We start from the raw sequence: 17602 nt of genomic DNA, 5'->3' as shown, positions 1-17602 counted from the left end.
AGCCTCACTGAAACTGAAAACTGAGTAAGGGCTGCAGGACTGGCCCCCTATTAAAAAAGCCCAAGACACATGGTGCTGAGATTAACAAAACAAAGTAAAGCAGCTATGACTTGGCACAAAGTTTGACAAGCTGCAGAAAAGCAAATGTTTAAATAACTGAAGTGGTACTGATTTTCTATTCACAACCTTTTCTCTTCGAAACAGTATCATATTCTTTTCCAGCACATTTAGATTGCAAGTCAAGCTGTGTTTTATTTTTTATTATAATAAACCCAGTCAGTTTACTGTAACAAAGACATACTAGTGGTGATCAGTGTGAAAGCCAGTACGAAATCAGGCTTGGAGTAAAAAAAAAAGTCAAACGGTAAAATAAAGGACCAGCCGTCTGGAAAGTTCCTGGATCATGTAAAAAGAAAATAAAAGGCAGTGTTCTTATGAGACTAATGCAGAATACAAAAATATTTTAAGACAAAACTCTGCATCCTTGACTATGACATTTGTAAACAGCAGCAGCAAATCCTTTCAGATAATGTTGCATTTATTAAATATTTAACAAGCCCTTCTAAAAAAAAAAAAGTTTTAAAATCAAATCTTTCTAGTGGCATTGTTGACATCTGTAAAATATCCTGTAAGAACAAAGTACGACTGTAAAGCATTTTTGCTATCTTTTTTTTACATGTAAAGCAACTTCCTACTTAAACCCCAAGTTTATTCCACCTATGTTATATTTAAAAGGTTTTGTGTATTTTATTACATTTGCAATAAGTGGTGGTTTACATAAAACAATGTACACGAATCTGACCAGATTTTTAAGTACAGGTGTTTCAGTTTGAAGTTCTGCCTTCATTTGTTCATGAATTTCAATCGACTAAAATATAAATATGAGAATTGATGGTGATTTTGTATTACAAGCAGAAAGGATTTTCTAAGTACAGTCTCTCTGATCAAGAAACTACATGTGAACATACACATTTTTGTATTATGATTGGTAACAGATAGATGTGTTCACTTAGAGATGATAGATGCTTTTATGTGGAGTTTAATAATGTCACAAAAGTCACCCATATGAAGTTCTTTAGACATAAGCAAAGTAGAGTGTGATGTCACAGGAGGTGGGAAGATGACGAAAACATTAGAAACAGAGACTTAATGACTTAAACTCTCAGAAACGTGAATATTTGTGGAAAGCTGTTACAGTCAAACAGCAGTGGCAGTTTGGAACAGCAACTGCACTGTTGTGTTGTAAATCTGTAGAAAGATCAGGAGACATCTATATCATCCGCATGAGACAAACATTGTCAGGCAAATTACACATCTTGTCTCACCAAGGACAAAGGGTTGTGCCTAAAAGCAGAATTCTTTAAGAAGTCTTAGAAGTTCCAGAATCAAACTCTCTGAAACAGTTACATTGCATGGCAAAGCTTCCTTGGTTCTGCTGGGGTTGAGCTGTCTGGCACTTCTGTCAGAGGTACTGTCACTTGGGACTTGTAAGTTAAACATCTATATTTCTCAGTGTCACCAGGAGCAGAGTTTGCTACTCACCAAATTTGCATTTTGAACATATTTAAAGGCAGACAATGTTGAGTGCAAGACTGACATTCTTTTTCTTTCATAAAAATGGAGAAATGCTCCCCTTCAGCATAATAACCTAGATGCTAGAATGCTCAGCCACAAATCAGGGCAGCTGACATTGTATGCCGCTGGGAGTTTTATGGGGCTTGATTACAATATCTCAAGTCATGGAAAAGTAGCCTAACTACCCCTCTATGATGAGAATAAGCCACCAGCTCTGATCAAGCTGTGCCATTGGACACAAAGAATATGAAATTCATGAGACTAGATACAAAATACTCATGCATGAGCTTGATGACATACCAAAGCTGTGACTGCATGAGAAAGGGACAACATTGTGTTTTGACTTGCTACATCATTTATGCATTTTACATTAGCCTATGAATTACAAGAAAACAATACACAAAATACCCTCCCCCTAAAACCTAAGCAAAAATACACAGAAGAAATGTGAAGAAAGAAAGAGCAAACCTATAGAAAAGTCCCTTCCTCTATGCTGAGTATCCTAACATGTAGCGCAGGGATTATGGCTCTTCTGTACTTGCTCTCCCCGTATCCAGCTTTAAAGAGAATATTTTCCCACCAGAACACAGTACAATCTAGCAGTTAAGTCATTGGTATACGGAGCTATGGGTTCAAAGGTCCTCAGGTTCCGTGATGAGAACCCTGGGCAAGTGCTCCAGTACTTAAGAAAACATCAGTCCTTGTCATCTCTTATGGTGCTTTAAGAGAAATTAGAGAGGCAATTGCCCACAGCTAGTGTACAGCTTGGCTGCCTGGGCACAAGAGGAAGACCCAGGCTCTGAGTCCCAGCTACAAGAAATCATCTGATAACTTACGGTTAGGCCAGTTAAGAGACAGCGCTTCCAACATGTTTCATCATTACTCAGTACTGATTGTGTTTGCTTTGAATCCTGGTTTTAAGTGTTGACTTTTCCATAAGCACTGTTCATTGGATACTGTACCAGCTTTGTGAGCTCCCTTTCTGGAGTGAAATGTCAAACTGCTGGGCACTACAGCAGTGTGTGCCTTCATGCTCGGCTCCTCTTTTTAAAGATCAAAGCTTTTTAACCAGAGGAGATTTTCTGCACATCCTGGCTATCAAGAGAATATCTTTCAAAGATACTTCAGCAAAGAGGTGGGGGAGAGGGAGATAGTCAGAAACTTGAATCAATGTAGTTAATTTTCCAGAATTGTAGTTTTTCTTATGGGAATGGAAATCTAATTAGTTTCATTATCAGAATTATAGTGAGAAAGGAAGGACTGCACCGAAGATTTCTCACAGCACTGCAGTACTTACAGTTTAGCTCACTTGACACATGGTGCAGTGACCGTGAAGGGCTACCTGTATGGGTAGCTGTACTGGAGGTGGACTGGGAGGAAGGTGTGTGACCCAAATTTACACAAACGTAGTGCTTCCCAGTCACGTGAGAGGCATACAGAAAAGAGTTCCTATGCTGCTGCTGAGATCCACAGACCAAGGTCATATCTGTGGGAAGATACTAGATGTAACATCTTCCATTGTGTGGAGATGAAGGGAAAGAAAGGAAAATACAGAGTAACTTTTCAGAAAAAAATTCCTGTGTGTGACAGGATGAAAAAAAGTACTACTAAAAATATTCTTTGGACTTTGCAAATGAACTAAGAAGAAACGTTCAGTACAGGAACAGATGACTGGCCCTTTCTTTCCAGCATAAAGAGACTGGAAACCTAAGTGGGATTCCTGAGCACTGTCAGGCCTAGACAGAAAAAGAGAAAAACTAACAGAAGACACATCCCTTCTTTGATAGGCTAGTGCATTCAACAGATCAATTAATATGCCACTTCTGATTTTGGATTTCTTAACTCACCCTTTCAATGCGCCTGTAAAGATGAGTAGTTATCACTATTTTCAGAGTGTGAAACTTGGTCATAGAAAAGAGATACACCTGAGGTCACAAGTAAAGGCAATGAAAGGAATGATTTTAGAAATCCAATGCCTCAGTCCCCACAATTTTTTTTTTTTTAAATATGAATTTACATGAGAATTTAGTGGTCATGGAATCAGCATATAGAAGTACCACTATTTCCCTTGTATTTCACCGCAAAGAAGTGAGTTATCTACAATACATTTTCGAAATGTTTTACAGAAGGGATATTTTTTATAGGCAGAGGTTCTGTGTCTATTTCTTACTGTTCAGGATGAGAACTATATATGCACTGTAGAAAAAAGTCCTTCAAGAACTATCACAAGGTAGGAAGCCCACTGGAAAGGTATCTAGATGTTATACTGGGAAAACACTGAGAGCTGTCAATCTTTTGCTGACATCATTTAGTAATTAACAAACATTGGTACTGGCAAGCTTTTTAAAACATTGACTTTCATATCTTGGTCAGTTATTGTTTTGCTCAGATAGCATATAAATAATAATTCATGAATACTAACAGCTCTATCCAGAACTAGTGGAATATTTAACAAGTCATAAGTTACAAAAAAATAGCCATTTTCTTTTTTGAAGTTACTGGGTATTCACCTACACAAATCTTTCCCTGCCTTCAAAAGCTTACCTTTTTTGAAGTAAATGTGTTACTTTTTTTATAAAAGTATTCAATCATTTTACTGTAGTTTATTGAGGTTCAGAATTTTCACTGTCTTAACAACATTATGAAATATGGCAGGATGAGAAAATCACAATCATGATACTCATTAAAGGAATACCAATTCATTATTCCTCTACAGTGAGTTATACTACCATAAAGCAAAATGTAACATAATTCAAGTTACAGTCAGCCATTACTGGGACTATACCAACAGCCCAAGCTCGTTACTGTTCTGCCAAGAGCATAGATTATAAAAGTAAAAAATACAGTACCCTTTGAGGAATTTGCTCATCTGTTTCCATTTTTGATCACATTCTTTGAACTTGCTTATCTGGAAACAGGAGGGAAAAGAGAAAACCCATTAAATTACATGCCTACATTAATGTATTCGAAGTGTTTCCTTCAGGTCAGTCTCTAAACACAGCGGAATGCACCAGGGATGAGAGTCCTGCAGAACTATGACCTTCGCCACTGCCCTTGACATTCACAGCCTTCTTCCTGCTGTTCAGCTGGCTGGTCAGATAGAGATGAAGTAAGTTCAAGAGCCAAGTGTGACTGAGTACCCACAGCTTTTCATTAATACTTACTCTAGACATCCTTGCTGTTAGTCACAGCCAATACAAAGTGGTTTAGCAGGTGGTTCTTTATTGCTCATACAAAACTACCAAAAGATAAGAAGCAGTATTGAATCGGATGGTAAACAGGAATCGGGAATATCGCCTGAGTCAAATTCATCTTGCTTACTGCTAAAGGTGATACCAGGTCTAATCTATGTGAACACAACAAAGCTAAACAGCCAGATTCTACTCTATTGCTGTAGTTTCCAGTCCCCCATTAAATATTTTACTCTGGCAATGAGTGAAATGAGAATATGAGACTATGAGATGTAACCTGCAGGTAAAGACTGTACATTGTTACTTAACAGGAAAAAAATTCCTTTAAAGAGCTGTAATATAGCAGAGGTATGAAAAGTAGTAACATCTTATTGGAGAGAAACTGATTGTGTTAGAAACTTTCACAGAAACACAAAATTAAATATATGAAGAAATGCACATTCAGACACTATGTGGAAGCTTGAACACTGCTCTAGAGAGAGAGCTGCTTTTAACACAGCTCCCTTAAGATAAAATAGTAGAACATCAATTAAAAATATAACTATTTACATAAGACACTTTTGTATTTCAGTAAGTTTACAGCATGTATCTGTCACAAAATATGAACTCTAGCCACTTTGCTAGGCAGTATTAGAAGTCCCAAAAGCCTCAGCAAATATTCCTTTGTCATAAATTAAAAATATGTAAATATATGCATTAAAATTAGAATAAATATGTATGAATTTCTCCACAAATACATAGAAAATTAGCATTCAATACCAGAAAAAAACCACAGGCCAGATATAAGTCACCATCCTTCTGAAGTGTGTTAACAATTCTGACTTTAGTGACACTTCTTCCATGCTGCATGTAAAGTAATCATCTTGCTCTAACATCGGCTTAAAGTTTTACCTAATAGGAATTTTTCCTTTTCTGAGCATTTCAGAGCATTTTTGAGATGAGAAATCTCATTGTGCAGTTTAAAAACCTCTTATTTGAAATCCTCATTCTCTTTTTCAAGCGTTATTTTTTTCCATGGTCATCATCTTCAAAGACAACCTGAAAGATTGCGATGCCTTGAATTTGTAAGTAAGGAATCAGGGATTTACATATGCTGCACTGGTATAATATTATACAACACAGTATCATATAATTTCTGAATTCTATTACAGAGTCATATTATGAATAGAAAAAAGTCAAGACTCTAAATAGGTCCCCACTAGAAGAAAGGCTGCAGTACATTATATACAAAGACCATAACACATGGGGACGTTTTATTGACAGGAATAATGCATATCATACTGTTTGTGTGCCCTCATCATTCAGGTCAATTTATTATGGAGGCTGTGTCCAGGAAGGCAGCTGGGGCCTATCCACCCACACTTCCCCCCGTGTTTATGAAGTGCTGTCCGTAACTAGGCAGGCAGGAGAGACTGTGGACAGGCAACACCAGGGGGTTGCAAAGTGCATGGCTAAGGAGGGGGGCTTGTTGCCTTTGTGCCATTTCTCAGTGACAGTGCTGCCAGTGTCATGAGGAGCACATCACATGTCAAAGCGGTGAAGTTTTCAGGCTGGGAGCCGCATGGAGTCCATCAGGCCTTCTGATATCAACACAGTTGGTTTTCTACTTGGTGTCGGAGCCACCCAGAGGCAATTCATATTCTGAACATTAACATGGCTTTGCATGCCTGTCACACATAGACCGTGCAGGGGTTTAATGCTATTGAAGACTACGGTTTAAATCTCTATGCAAACAGTGATTACCTTGTAAGAAGGTTCCAGGATAACATGCAACAAAAGACTTTAAAGTTATAGTTTTAGTAAAGCAAACTCATTTACATTTTTATTATGCGTGTCCTTTGTTTAAATCTTGCCACATCCATTATGGAAAAGACTTCTTATGCAACTGAAGCTTATTGGGACAGCTACTCTTTTTTTCTTGTTGGTCTCAAAGCTATTGAAAACATTTGAATATATTGTCTTATGGCTGTCTAGATTTTACTGCCACATATTTCTTTTAAAATTATAGAAAAGCTTTCAGAGCTGGCACAGATCTTTATAGTAATACCAGAATATTAACTAACTCCCAAAACCATTTAAAATATTAACACAAAAGACAAGAGTCAGGCAGCAGTTGCTTTGCTTGCTAAGGAAAATTTAGGATATTATTTGCTTTGCTTGATAAAAATATGAACTCTTTTTTAAAAATTACTTCAAAATAAAAATGTTAAAGGTCTTCAAAAGCAAAATTCTGAGGTTTTCAAGTGTCATCTAAACTTAAACTGCAATGTATTGGTGAATAAAATTTAGTCCATAACTAGTTGTTTTTTCTCAAAAAAGACATTTTTGATTTCCAATTTACCAGAGCAAATTATCAATGCACATAAAGTTTTAGCCACAGAGTTTTCACTGGTTGTATAAAAAATCCTGTAAGTTAAATGCAAGTGCTTTGGAAAGTAATTCATACTAGGTTGTGGTTCCCCTTCCTTTACTAAAGAAAGAGTAGCAGTTTACATAAAGACCAAGTATGAGTAACAAAAACGTTACTTTTAATAATGTAATTTTTTAATAAATTCTAATGAAATACTTCAAGAGCATTGAATTCTAGACAGTCTTTATGCAGCAACAGATTTGAAATTAATCCTCTGAGGCAATTACTGATGAGTGCGTGCTTTTATTGAAAACTTTTACCAAACCCTGCAGACAGCTGAGCACACTCTGGGGAAAACAGCAGTGCTAAGGCAACAGCACACGCAATATTTAAGTAATTAGCTAACACTCTGCTCTGGCGGTGCTCAACTCTAAACCACTGCAAAACCAACTCAGAATTTCAAAAGACCTTTTAAATAACTGTTACAGCTCTTAATAGGCTTAAGCATTTGCTCCTTTGCTCTGGCTGCATTTGAGCATCAACAGCTGATGCTCAAAGAAGAACCTTTCCATAAACAAAAAGGTTTTAATTACCCCTGTGGCTATGTTTTAAACGGTACCCCAGCTATAAGTGTACCCATAATCTGTTACTGTTTTAAGGAAAGGATGGAAAACCCACAAAAGCCATTTTCTTCACAAACTTGTGCTTTGCCCATTACTCAGATAACCTTTAGCTCTAGCTCCACCATCTGCTGAACCCAAGAACTGCAAGTAATTAACTATTCAGTCTCCTGCTGCAATGAGGACACTCATTAGCAAAATGAACAAAGGGACAGTTTTCTGTAGCTACAGTCATCTGTTACACTTTGAGTGGCAGGTTTTGTAGCAATGTTCTCTCTACCATCTGCCCACAGCGGTAGCGTTTGGCTTGCTTAAACTGGGGAACTTCTAAGTTGCAAGAAAAAAGGGCTCGAGATTGGAAGGCAATTTTAACACGGCTTTTGTAGGAGGCTTCAACATTTCTCACTTTGCCTGTTTTATTGCCTTCATTCTAACAGTTTTATTAATTTAAGTGAAAATATGAATATTTTAGCTGTAATAAATTCTACTATCTATTTGCTGAGGTTCTGTATTGTAGACTCTTAGGATCACTTTTCTAGTAATACTAGACAGAGATGCATACATAATTTGGAATGTAACAAACTTCAACGAGATTCATCCACTCATAGTATTCTAGCCAAACAGGTAAAGGTGAGAAAATATAGCTATTTATTATGCAGCTGAGAAATAGACATTTCTGTTTGATACCTTGCAGTATTTAACATACACTCAAAATAATCAAATGGCCTTCTGTATAACAGTTATGCTTTTTGCACTCTTATTGCAAAGAAATATGATGCAAATTACTAATGTTCTCCTGTGACATGAAGAAAGAAAATATTTGAGCCTATTCTAGTCAAAATTATAAACTGAAGTTGTTACTGTTGTTGATTTATCGGGAATTTGCCTTGAAAACAAATCCATTATTGAAAATCTGTCATCCAAATTACTACATACCTTTCCATTTCTAAGCTGCACTTTTGGCATTTAAAGTCTGCGTTACGCACACCACGAGAGGGTGCAATTGTACAAGCTGTCATGAAAAACAGCCATTTACAAATCCACCAGTTTTGAGCTGCAAGGGAAATGACCAGTTTGATATTTATTTACGTTTATTGTTATTATCCATAGTGTGTTACACTGGTATCTACATAATTTTAATGTACATTTCAAATAAATGCAGTTTATGGTTGAACAAGGGAACCCCTAGTGTGGCTACCGGTCAAATACAAGTCTTTACTTCTCAGTCACCTGTTATTACACCGGCATCTTCAGTTGAGCTAAGGCATATTTTCTGTAAGAGCTTCCAGTCTTGACGATTTCAGGAGATCCACATGCCATTATTCCTTTGACAATATGCTCTATCAGCAAGCATTCTCATAGAGGTTTCATCTTGTAGCTGCTGTGTTTGATTTTGTCATCTATGGAGGTCTTTAAAATGTAACAGAATGTGGGCAATGGCCCAGGAGGGCCTGACAAATCATTTAGCTCCATTTACCTTTTCAAGGAGCTGGAAAAAAGATTAAAGACAGCACAGCTTTGGAGAGAAAACAGTTATTTCATTGCAAACTCCTTGACAGAACAGCAAATGTCTCTGTTTTGTTTAAATGCAGACCTCTTGGAGAAGAAGGTGGTGATGGTAATTTTTTGCTGTATGGATCAGCTAAACATTGCACAGGTTCTGAAGCAGTCCTTGAAATGGAGCCTAAGGATGAAGGGTTAGCCAGCCAATTTGATATTGTATATTGCAACCAGCCTTCTCTACTGTCCCTTTTTTCATCTGCTCAGAAATAGACAATCAGAGATTTTTTGTTAACTGTTGTTGGAATGCTTCTTGTGACCTGGAGAGAGACTGAAGTTGTCATATACAGCACCTCTTAAGAGAATGCTGTATAAACCCCAAACCTTGGTCAAATACCCCTAAGTCCTCTTCTTAGCAAGGTATTCAGATTCTGTAATTAAGATTTAAGCTGAGCTTTTCAATTTAGGGCATGCCCTTCAGATCTTAAAAATGTTCTTATTTTTCTTGTTCAGTTCCCTGACCGTGCTAGTCCCTAACTAGGACTAGTACTCACAAGCTTCCAGAGACACTTACCTAATGACTGAAGAATTACATCATCTCTTTCAAAATTTGTTGTGAACTATGTGTTCACTTGACAAGTGTACTCCTGATGATAGCTCTATAGGTATGGGCTACATTCCTTGCTTCTAGAGGTATAACACAATTTTCAGTGGACCCAGTGTACAACAGGTTGCTGCAACTGCCACGTGCTGCTGTTACTTACCTAGCACTCTGTATTGCCTACAAGTTTTAATTTAATCCCAGGTCACTGATGAATGATGTGGAACCTTTATTAAACAAACTTTATTATTAAACAAACTTTATTAAACAAACAAGCAAACAAACAAGACCTATACAATGTTGATTCCCCATTTACAGGTAGCTTTTGAAATCTTTCATTGTTGAACAGGAGCTTTGCCAAAGGAAAATGTCTTTGTCTGGTTCATAAATTATGCAAAGTGCAAGACCTGGACAGCATCCCACCCTACTGGAGTTAAAAGGACAAATGGCAATGGTAGATATTTACTCTACAAGCTCCACAATCTATGTAATTAATGTAACTTTGACTGAAGTTCGTGAACTGAAGAGAAAACTTCTCTGCTTCCTGGTTTTGCTCTTTAGGCAAAAGGGCCTACCTCAACCTGAGGTCTCAAACTAAAGCCTTTTATGAGCTTCCGACCCCTTAATGGAAGATCAAACCCTATTTATAGTTCTTTATTTGATACATTGTCCATTTTACATCTTTCAAAACCTTCTAATTATATTAACTGCTGTATTTTTTCCCACATTTGCTATATGTTGCTTTAATTTCTATAATTTACTAATGTCACCTTGCCATGAAACTAAAACAGGACTTTAGTAAAAGCTGTTCCCTTCCTTGACTATAAGACTCATGGTCACGTAACACTTTTTTTCTTGGAGACTTCAGCTTTTTTGTTCATATTATTGTGTTTAGATTTTAAGTCTCAATGAGTTTCCTCACCAGTTTAAATCAAGCTTTTGAAATATTTCTTATATGTTCATAAACTCTCCCCTGCTTGCATACATAAATGTATTAATATACTTATGGCGTAAGTTATTAACTTATCATTCACCTTGGCCTCACCTTGAGTACTGTACGTTGTTCCAGGTCCCACAATTCAAGAAGGACGTGAAGGTACTCAAAAGCAACCTGAGGAGGGCAACAAAGCTGATGACAGGGCTGGAAGAAATGTCCTGTGAGGAGCGGCTGAGGACTTTGGGTTTGTCTAGTTTAGAGAAAAGGAGACTGAGGTGTTTCTTTTACAGAAGGATACTAAGATGATGTGTGGACATATGAGACAATTACGCTTCCCATTTGAAGACAACAGACTGAAGAAATAAAGCCTGTTCCTACCCATTATAATTAGCTATTTGTGACTGTATTTGGGTGGGGAATACAACTACTAAGTCATGGTCAGACCATCAATGATAAAAATTTGTGTCACGTTAATAGTGTACTACAAATTATTTGAGTCAAAATACTTACAATAGCATAGGATAATCCCAAATAGCATTCTAGTACCTTCCCAACCTTATGTTCCTATAAAATTAATCACATTAGAAATACACTTTGTTGAATGTGTTCAAAGATTTCCAAATCTGGATAACTAGTTTATGATCTCTGCCTTGACTATCAAGAAGGCAAGGTCAGCACAGCTGCATCATAAACATGTCTACATTACTGATGAAGTGTTACAGGAGATAGATGTTACTCAATTTTTCTCTGTAGTGACTATTTCCCAACAGGAGTGTTTCACGATGCATTTTTGAAAAGGAACATGTATTTTTTTTCAAATAGTCTATACAGTCTACAGCACACTTTTAACTCTGCTTAAAAGATTAACAACAACTCTGCTTAAAACATTACAGTGATTGCTAGGAAGATTCCACAATTCTTATGAACACCTCCCCCCCCCCCAGTTTTACACTTGGTTTTGGAGCTTCAAGTGATGGCGCTACATATTATTATCCAGGAATGAAGAAGAACAAAAGTAAAAACTTAAAACCTTTACTCTCAGTGTTGTCTTCTTAATAAATCCTGTAGTTTCTCTCTTTACAGCAGCTGTCCTTTCCTTTAATGTTAAAGCCTCACTTTTGCCTTCCAACCACCCGCTTCAAGCTATGCAAAATTCTTGAAATGCATATCATCTTCTGTCACTTGCTCAGTGTTTCCAGCATTCTGATCTCCTCTCACATCTTATTAAAATTCCTCAGCTTCACAGCTCCACATATCTTTTCTGTGGACTTTTCTTCTTTGCTTCACATTTCTCTATCCTATTCTTTGAAACATCCACATGATTAATGCTGGTCTGAACTCATTCACAAGTGCACCTGTTCTTCTGTCCCTTCAGATGTCCAGGAGATCATTCATTCTGTAAAAAACACATTCCTTTCTCCTTTCAGGATTCTCTATGATTTTCTATATACTGTATTATACAGTAGACACTGTTAAAATGCTGTACACAATTTCCACTACATCTCTCTATTTGACTTTGCTATGTAAACCCAGTAATAAAATAATGATAGCTAAATATTTTTACTCAATAACTTTCCTAACTATCCAAGTAAAGTAATTTAATATTTTTCTTTCTATTTCAATACTGGCTTTGTTTTGTCAAGAAGTAAAAACTTGCATGTTCCATTTGAATGTGGGGAAGAAAGATGAAATCTAGGTTCCATATTTTCTAATTTGGGTAATTTTTACTGTACCAGTTACAGCCTGAACTCGCTAAGAAGAAAGTTTGTGGCATAGTCCCTAGAGGGCAGTAAAAAGCCACCTGCAGTGCCCAGAACTGGTCATCATTCTCTATCCAGTAGCCTAAGAGCTCAATTACCGAATTTTCAAGACATTTTCATTTTTTATTGAACCAACCAAACAGCATTTTATGTGAATTATTTACTATGTTTCTGCCTCCTAGCAGACCCAATCATAGATTGTCAATTAAAGCAAGTTCTCTTTATTTGCTGTGAATTAGCAAGTTCATTTGATTGACTACCCACCATAACATGGAAAAGTAAGTACTGAGTGCATATTTGGGTCTAATCCTACACTACTTAAGTATTTTATGGTCAATTGTTTTTCACTTGTCAAGAAATTAAAAACTCTGCAATTTTTGCTTTCTTCCACTGGTATCTATAAGCATATTTATGTTGTACTAACTATAATGTTACTCGTCTAAAACTATACTTGAGTATGCAAAACTGCATAAACTATGTCACAAACTTTCTTATTAACGAGTTCAGGATGTAACTGGTATAGTAAAAATAATTCAAATTAGAAAGTATGGAATCTAAATGTCATCTTTCTTCCGCCACATGCAAATGGAGCATGTATTGTAAAAACTCAGCATCTGTTAGTCAATCATTTATGTATTTACAAATATTTGAAGCCTGCTCTTCAATATTGTGCTTGAATGGTACTTTTGTAGAAGAGCAAGTCTTGCTGTAGTGAACAAGCTAAAAATTAAAATCTTAGTGTTATTTTCATATATAAAGTAAGCTAGTCAAAAGAAAAGTACAAATACTCCAGTACTCTGATATGCTGATGGCTAGATTCACTCACCATAATGAGCATCTAATGCATTTTTACACCCTATGGTATCCTCTTTCTTTGGTCTACAACAGTCACTTTGGTATGGGTCTCTACATGTGTCAGAGCTCACAGCTTCATATCAATGCCTTAGATATCTTAGGCTGTCAGTGGGAGTTTCTATCTGCAAAGTAAACCACCTATATTTAGGCATCTACATAAGAACCAGGTGAGTAAGTTTCTGTTACAGGCAATGAAGTCAATGGAACTTGACTCAGTTGTTCATGCACACATGGTTTACTGTCAGATGAGGTATGAAAGACCTCTTATGAACGGCTGACAGACATGATGGAGTGCTAAGGGAAACCTGTCCCTTTCTGAAAAAAGAGACAGAGGCCAAGTTGCATGTTTTTAGGCATGCTCCACTGACTACAAAGACAGATCTGCACCCATGATATGGGAAGTTCAGATGCCCTGCTCAGGCAAAAATACCCCCATGAGACACCTAAATGTCGGTTTCTTAATCTGTGAGCTGATTCGCACCCCAAATAACAAATTTGACTGTTAAATAATGTCTTGGGGAGCCTTCTATAATGAAAATAAGAAACACTGAACTATAATGTTGTCTGATGAAATTAAGTAATTATATGAAGAAAACTATAATTACTTTTACAGAGCAAAGAATAAATTATACAAAGGTGCCAAAACGAACATATATTGCCATGTCAGAAGTATCAATGACATCTTTGCAATATTCGTTGTAAGCACCACTCCACTGTATCACTCCTGTGGATGATAAAAATTGCAAACTGACATTAAGAAAACTATTACTCATGAAATAGAAGATCTGAATATACAATATTAAGCATATATTTCACTAGTCACAGGCAAGGAAAGCATAATGAGAACTGACCCTTCATTTAAATATACCTTGTTTCCAGATTACAGTGTTCTCTGTGAAACTAAACCCTCCTCCTCCAAACCTCAGTATTGCATACTTTAAAGATATCTGGATTCAGTATTTGACAGCCAGAGAATATTTATGCAGGAAAGATATTTAGCTTTCTTAAAAAATTAACTAACTTAAGAACACTCAAGTATCTGCCAGATGGTAACTAGTCAGATTCTGCAAAGGAGACCCACACATATGTATCAATACAGATATCAAAATGTACACCCGGGAATGATAAAAAATTATTTATAAACCCTAATTCAACATTCTTAAAGTATTTCATGCTAAAAAGAATAAAAAAACGTGCATTTTAGAAGAAGTGACAGAGGAAGTGCTAAAGGAAATGCATTCTGCTTGACAGTGGCTCAGATGAGCAAAATACTCTGAAGTCTTTCAGAGATGTGAGGTAGAATGAGATATTGCTTCTAAAATTAGTATCAAAAGCATTTCATTTCATGTTAGTTCTTCTCTCTTTATATGCCATCCAAGAACTAAAAACAAAAGTGAGGTTGTCCTTTTTTTTTGTTGGTTTGGGATTTGTTTTCTTTTCCCCATAGGAAATCAACCTTTTCCCACGTTATTTTATACTCCAAATCACCTTCCTTTATAATTTCTTACACAGCAAAGGGATAGATAAAAACCCCCTCACTTTGATGGGACAGATCTCCCTCTGCAGGTCTCTAGAGGAACCTGTCTTCCATCACAAATTGCTACGGTATTTATGTTAAGCAGACTGCATCGTGCCTTATCTTTTTTTGTACATTAAGCAGTGTTAATCCCTACATATTTTTCTGATTCAGATAACCAAGTAATCCAGTCTCTAATTCATCTACCAATGCTTGCATATTATTCTGTTTTGAAAACAGAAATTTATATAATTTAGCTGAAACAGGTATATGAAGACAGCTGAAAAGCCAAAACAGATTCCTCAAGAATTACACAAAGCAAAGATGTCAGTGACAAAAGTACACGTTCTATAGCACAAGGAGGGCTCTGTTATGATACTTTCCTAATTTATCCTGCATAGCAATTGCTAGCTCCTTTAATTCTAGTATTTCTTTGATACCTGTTTGCTTAGCATGATCAGTGCTGTAATATCCTGGTTTTTAATGCAATTTGAAATGCAAGGCCTGGAAAACCAGACAGAATTGAAACAAAAATTACTTGCAATATTACATTACTTGCATTAAGCTAAGTCTTCTGTTAAAAATAGAAATTCAGAGGCAAAGTGCTTATACTTTTTATCATTTCACTTGTCTGACTTTTTTAAGACAGAGAGGAATTTAAAAGAGTGTAATAAAACACATCAGTTCTTTTCAATGCTTGTTTCATGAAGACTTTTTTTATTCAAATAACAAATAAGTTAACCAACACTAAACATTACGTTAAGGAACATAAAAGAAAATGCTAAAGAAAAGAGTGTTTCTGCAGTAAATAGGCTATTTTCAGTGTTCTGTAGAAAAATATGTCAGTCCAGAAATCCTGGCCTGTAGATTTGGTTAGGAGCTAGATTTTCTTTCTCACTGGTAGATTTGATTATTTTGATACTATACACAGTCTAAAAGACAGTTAATATTGTTGCATTTTAAAGAAAACGTCGCAACATTGGATTATTAAAAACTTAACATTTGACTCTGTTGAAATTCCTTTCTGCTAGAAACAGACGGTGCCAGAAAATTCTTGCCCAGCTCTATCTAATTAATAGGTCATTGCAACTGGGCAAATACCATTCAGTCAGAGGTGTTCTGAAGACCTCTTTATTTTGCAAACTTTTAGATGTATTCCAAGTACTTGCAGCTCAGAAATCCAACCGTATCTTGGGCTGCATCAAAAGGAGCATGACCAGCAGGTCAAAGGAGGTGATCCTGCACCTCTACTCTGCTCTTGTGAGACATGGAGTATTGTGTGCAGTTCTGGTGTCCTCAACATACAAAGGACATCAAGCTGTTAGAGCAAGTCCAGAGGAAGCCACAAGGATGATCAGGGGACTGGAGCACCTCCCGTATGAAGACAGGCTGAGAAAGCTGGGGCTGTTCAGCCTGGAGAAGAGAAGACTCCGGGAAGACTTCACAGCAGCCTTCCAGTATCTTAAGGGGACTTGTAAGAAAGATTAGGACAGACCTTTTAATATGTCTGGTTGTGACAGGACAAGAGGTAATGACTTAAACTGTAAGACGGTAGATTTAAACTATATATAAAGAAGAAATTTTTTACTTGGTGGTGAGATGCTGAAATAGGTTACCAAGAGTGTAGATACCCAATCCCTGGAAATATTCAGACCCAGGTCGGTTGGGGCTTTGAGCAACCTTGTCTAGTGGAAGGTGTCCCTGCCCACGACAGTGGGGGTGTGGAAGTGGATGATCTTTAAGATCCCTTCCAACCCAAACCATTCTATGATTCTATGTGAAACTCCTCACTGAAGAAGCTGTGCACCCAGCTGTAAGGCTTCCCTGTAAGATGCACAGCTCAGCCAAAAAGTCTGAATTACCGTGGGCTACACTTAATTTAGTGCACAAAGAGATTACTTTCAATCACAGCACAAGCAGATTCTTCCAAAGCAGAAGTGTATACAAGATACCGTCTTATCCTTGTCGGTCCCTAGAACAGCAGCAAAACACAGGGAACGTTCTCAAATAGGTAAATCAGCTATTTAGGTGAAACCTCAGTGTGTAACCGCCCCAAGAGCATTAACAAGAGTAAAATTCAGGACATGTCTGGTTTCGCGTTCAAAGCATCGTGAATCGGAGCCCCCTTAACAACACCTGGTGTCACTCCAGACCGACCGGGAACCGCCCTCGGCCCCTGCAGCTGTAAAACCAGGCGGGATCTCCACGGAACGGAACTGTCCCCATCCAAGCCAGGCTTCATACAGCAGCCCGCCGCCGCCGTGGGCAGCCTTCGGCGCAGAGGGAAGCCTGCTCAGGCCTCGGCGCACCGCCACCGCTCCTCACGGGTGCTCGGGCTCCGGCTACCCCAGCAGCACGGCAGCGCCTGCGGGGCCGGGCGGAGGGCCCAGGACCGCGGCCCGCTCCCCTCCTTACCCCGACGGGACGCTCACAGCCGCCCGGGCCGTCCCCCGCAGCCGCTGCTATGGAAACCGGCAAGCTCCACATGCCGCGCCGGCCCGAGGCACGGCGACACTTCCGCGCGCGGGCGGCAGGAAGTGACGTATGGCGCAGGGCCGTGCGGCGTCGGGGCGCGTTCAGTTGGCGGCTCCGTTGTGAGCGTGCCGGATGTTCCCCGGGGGTCTCAGGCAGCGGCTCCGTCATGGCCCCCATGGGCGTTGCTGCCTTCGGCGGCCCGCGGGAGCAACCCGCACCGTC

General features: G+C 38.0%; 1 long non-coding RNA gene across 1 annotated transcript; it reads right to left on the bottom strand.

Moving 5' to 3' along the window:
* Positions 1–16763: 16763 nt before the first annotated feature.
* Positions 16764–17295, bottom strand: LOC134171433 (uncharacterized). Its single transcript, XR_009967630.1, has 2 exons — positions 17231–17295; positions 16764–17175 (listed from the first exon to the last, which is right to left on the bottom strand). It is a non-coding gene; the product is annotated as an uncharacterized LOC134171433 (long non-coding RNA).
* Positions 17296–17602: the final 307 nt, after the last annotated feature.

Source organism: Pezoporus occidentalis, unplaced genomic scaffold (assembly GCF_034315485.1).
Source record: "Pezoporus occidentalis ecotype Australia unplaced genomic scaffold, CSIRO_AGI_Poc_V1 ctg40, whole genome shotgun sequence".
Lineage (NCBI taxonomy): Eukaryota > Metazoa > Chordata > Aves > Psittaciformes > Psittacidae > Pezoporus > Pezoporus occidentalis.
The sequence above is the reverse complement of the archived record's forward strand: the minus strand, read 5'-3'. Positions and strand labels throughout refer to the sequence as shown.